Genomic DNA, 4,702 nt, shown 5'->3' on the forward strand with positions numbered 1-4,702 from the left:
GTGCACATCAAATACCCCCGCACTTGAATCTTTGCTTGTCCTCAAGCAAAACTCTTTATAATGTGGCTTTTTCACTCCCAAATGGAATGGGTAGAAGAGAAGGTTTTTGGACATGTCATAGAGTGTCGGGATTTCCAAGATTCTTTATTTAAGTTTTATTTTTATTTATTTACAATCCTACTCATCATGGTTTATTAAAAACGTTTCATAAGATAAATTACTTATTAGGGCATAAAATGCCTTTTAAAATTCCCTTTATATACAAGTTCATATACCTCACGGGGAATCACTCAACACTCGGCCGAATGTGTATTTTTTTTAGTGAATCACTCGAGAGCGGCATGGAACTTACTCCTACCATAGGCTTGCCAAGCAATCAATCCTCCTCCTTTTTAACTATATACCTTTGTAAATATCAAGAGGACTTTTTGGGTAAAGGGTTAGGCTTGGACTAAAGGTGGGTGGTTGGGTTAGTGGTTAGAAAAAGGGCGAAAAGCGTAAAAAGTATCGGTTTTTTTAAAGACTTTTTATTTTTCACAATTTTATTTTTATTTTGATGAACCATTTCTTTCAAACAAAGTTAATTTTGATGAACTTGTTTGTTTATTTGGTTTCATCAACTTTTTTTTTTTTTTTGAAAAGTCATAAGAAATACCGAGCTTTGTTAAAATAAAAAGGTTTAGGTGGGTAAAAAGAGTGATTGTTTTGGGTTAAGAAATGAAAAGGTTTAGACTCAAAGGGGTTAACTAGGGGGATTTTGGGTAGGTGGTAAAAAAATGAAAAATAATGGTGTAGAAAGAAAAAAAAAAGGGTTAGTCCTAATGCCTCCATCATTTACTTACTCGGGTTTAAGTTGGTAAGGACGGGGAATGCATTGTTGTGGCAAGTTCTAGAGTCGTACGAACCAAGTGGATATTCACACAAGAAACGAAAAATGAGCATTTAGTGTAAAGATATGTATTTGTATGCTCAATAAAGGCTCAAAACTCACTTTTGTGGGAATGGGTTTTTATATGATCAAGTATATATATAATCAAATTTTAACTAAGCTTATCATGCCATTTCATATTTTTCTTATGTTGTTTTTTTTTTTTATCACGATGCTATCGGTTGTAAACTTGTAAAAATATAACTTTTTTTAGAACTTGAAATTCCCAACTTAAACTTAGACAAGTAAAAAAAATGAAAATTTTTTTGAAAAAAAAATTGGGGTGATTAGCGGTTCCAATAGAGTTTTGTGTGAGGCTTGTTGATTAGGACTTGCAAGATTCAAAGTTTTAGCATCCCCCCCCCACACACTTAAATTACACATTGTCCTCAATGTGTCCCAAAAATAAGTTTTTAGGTTGATTGAATGTGTAAAAGGGTGTTAAAAGCAATATTTATGTTACTGGCACTCTGGACACGGCCCCGTGGTGTCCGGGCACGGCCCCGTGTTCAGGTGCCAGTGACAAAATTTAGTAAAGAGAAACAGAAGCCTGGACACGGGGGGGGGGGGGGGGGGGTGTTCAGTGAACACGGCCCGTGTCCAGTTACCTAAACTGGGCGTTTTCTGCAGATTGTGCAGCACGGGGCCGTGTTGGGTGGACACGGCCCGTGCTGAACTTGCTGTAATGAAGAAATTTTTGTCGGATGGCCCTGTTTTCGTGCATGGGGTGATGTTTCTCGTTTCCCTTGTTATCCTTGACCATCCCGAGTGTGTTTTATTCCTGCAAATTAAACTAAAAATTAATCTAAGCTAAACTATGGATAGTTCCGCGGAATGCCTCCGTGGTTCGCCACGTTTATAAGGGTCCTTGGCTAGACCCAAAGTGAGGTCATATATTTTCCGAGCAGGATGTTTCGCATCCCATGTTGCACCGTCGGAGAGCATCATCCAAACTCGAATCAATGACCTTCATGTAATTGACCGGGTCATCGTCCTCTACTCTCTTCCCAACTCCAAACTTCACTTCCTTATCCCCAAACTTCAAAGTAAGTGTTTCGTCATTCATGTCTACCACTGCTTGCGCGGTGGCTAGAAATGGCCTCCCTAGTATGAGGGGACTTCGGTGTCCTCTTCCATATCTAGTATGACAAAGTCGGCCGGGTAGACGAAATTGTCGACTTTGACCAATAGATTTTCAGCGACACCTTGTGGGTATTTGACGGATCTGTCGCCAAGTTGTATACTCATCTTGGTAGGGCTTGTTTTTCCTAGACCGAGTCGTTTGAACATTGATGCATGCATGAGGTTAATGCTAGCCCCAAGGTCGGCTAGTGCATTACGAACGGGGGATTCCCCAATCGAGCAAGGAATTGTGAAGCTTCCAGGATCAATCTTCTTTTGTAGGAGTTTATTGAGTACGAGGGCGGAGCATTCTTCGCCTAAGTTAACTAATTGCAATTATTTAATTTTCCTTTTATGGGTGAGGAAGTCCCTCATGAATTTTGAGTATTTAGGCATTTGAGTTAGGACTTCGATAAAAGGAATATTAACATGCAATTGTTTTAGTAGATTTTCGAATTTTGCGAATTGCTCATTGGTCTTTTGACGAATTAACCTATCGGGATATGGAACCGGAGGAGCCTTGGTAGGCTCTTGAATTAGAGGAGAAGCCTTCTCTTGTTGGGGCGGTGTTGTGCTTCCCTCAGTTGGCAGTGGTGGAGCTTCTTCGGAACCCACGGTACGGTTTCTTAATGTTATGAGATGGACTTGTGCTTTTGGGTTTGTTTCGGTATTACTTGGTAACGCGCCTTGTGGTCTCTCGGAGAAATTTTGAGCTAATTGATTTATTTGTTTATCAATGTTTTGTATACTAGCTTGTTGATTTCTAAAATTCGATTCCAATTGTTGAAATCGATCCGAGTTTTTCTTTTCAGTGTCGGAGATAAGGCGAGATACAGTATCTTCAAGCCTTTCTCGTCCACCTTGTTGTTGAGGGAAATTTTGTGACTCGTTTCTTGGTTGTTGAAAGTTTGTTCGTTGGTTTAGGTTTTATTGGTTACTACTATTGCCGGGTTCTCTCCAACCAAGGTTAGGGTGGTTACACCATCCTTGGTTGGAGGTACCCGTTGGAGGACCCGACGGCCTAGGTCTATTATCAATGTAGTTTACCGACTCTGGTTGATCATCTGTTTCTTTCATACAACTCCAATTTTCATGTGGCCCACCACACCCTTCACAAGCCATAACCGAGACCGTTTTTGTCATATCTAACTTTTTGATCTTTGAAGAGAGGGCCTCGATTTGGGCTTGTAAAGAAGTGCTTTCATCAACCTTATGGGCGCCCGGGGCAATAGATTTATTGCCCCGGGGGAGTGTGCCACTGAAAATTGGTTTGAGCAATTTCCTCAATTTGATTGTATATTTCATGTGGGCGGCGATTACCTAAAAGTCCCCCGGAGCTAGAGTCAAGTGTTTGTCTTGTGTGTTGCAACAACCCATTTTAGAAAGTGGATACTTGTTGCCGTACAGCAAGACCGTTATGAGGACACTTTCGCAATAACTCCTTGAACCTTTCCCAAGTTTCATATAAGGATTCCCCATCCTCTTGTGAATATGTATTAATTTCAGTCATTAATTTAGCTGTTTTAGCGGGAGAGAAATACTTATATAGAAATTTTTGGGCTAGTTCATCCCAGGTGTTTACCGAACCAACTGGGAGGGCGTTGAGCCAAGCTTTTGCTCGGTGTTTTAGTGAAAATGGAAACATTCGAAGGCGGATGGCGTCATTTGATGCTCCATTGATCCGAAAGGTATCACATATTTCTAAGAAATTAGTAATATGTAGATGGGGATCCTCGTCTGCAAGCCCATGGAAGGTTGCGGAGTTTTGAAGCATTTGTATCAAATGTGGCCGAAGTTCGAAGTTGTTAGCTTCAACATTCGGTGCATTGATAGCGGTGCCGAGATTACCCACGGTGGGTCGTAGGTAATCCATGAGGGTACGTTGGTCTGCCATTAGAAGTGGGTCCCCCGAAACCTTCTCTTGGTTTTTAGCTTTAAGTCTTGTTCTGAGAAAGCGTTCGGGTTCTTCTAGAGGTTCTTTTATGTCTCTACTAGAACTGGAGCTCATACACTACGTAGAAAGTTCAGATGTGGTGTCTGGTTCCAAGTCCTGCAATAAAAACAGAAAAGAATGTTGGTCAGGAAGTTCACCACGGCCCCGTGCTCAGTGAACACGGCCCGTGGTCGGAGATACAGAGATTGTTTTCCGGATCCCTGTTACTGGAAAGTTGGACACGGCCCCGTGTTGCACCGACACGGCCCCATGCTCAGCTCTCTGTAACTCGGAAAATAAAAACTGCCAGTGACACTGCTGGGCACGGCCCGTGTCTGACCAGGCACGGCCCGTGCTGAGCTCTGCAGAAGCTGAAAAATTAAGAAAATCCTAAAAAAAATAAAATAGAAAAAAAATGATTAGGCCGCTGATTCGTAACTTTCTTAAAATCCTTGTATCCCTGGCAACGGCGCCAAAAACTTGATGCGTGTCAGTGTGTATATATTTTAGGTGTATATTTTAAGCGCTTTTTACGCTTTTTAGCCAAGTTTTAAATTTACAAACACGATATTCACTAACACTAAACACACATATGGGCAAGTGCACCCATTGTGTATGTAGTATAGTGTTGGTAAGATACCGAGGTCGTCCAAGGACACAAGAGCTTTTAGTACCGGTTTATCCTCAACGTCTAATCAAATCAAAATGTTAGAAAAAGG

General features: G+C 41.2%; 1 non-coding gene across 1 annotated transcript; it reads left to right on the forward strand.

Annotated features, from left to right (window-relative positions):
• Nucleotides 1-3,459: 3,459 nt before the first annotated feature.
• On the forward strand, nt 3,460-3,566 carry LOC118483453. The gene has a single exon (XR_004870742.1). It is a non-coding gene; the product is annotated as a small nucleolar RNA R71 (small nucleolar RNA).
• The last annotated feature ends 1,136 nt before the right edge of the window (nt 3,567-4,702 follow it).

This window comes from Helianthus annuus, chromosome 10, assembly GCF_002127325.2.
Source record: "Helianthus annuus cultivar XRQ/B chromosome 10, HanXRQr2.0-SUNRISE, whole genome shotgun sequence".
Lineage (NCBI taxonomy): Eukaryota > Viridiplantae > Streptophyta > Magnoliopsida > Asterales > Asteraceae > Helianthus > Helianthus annuus.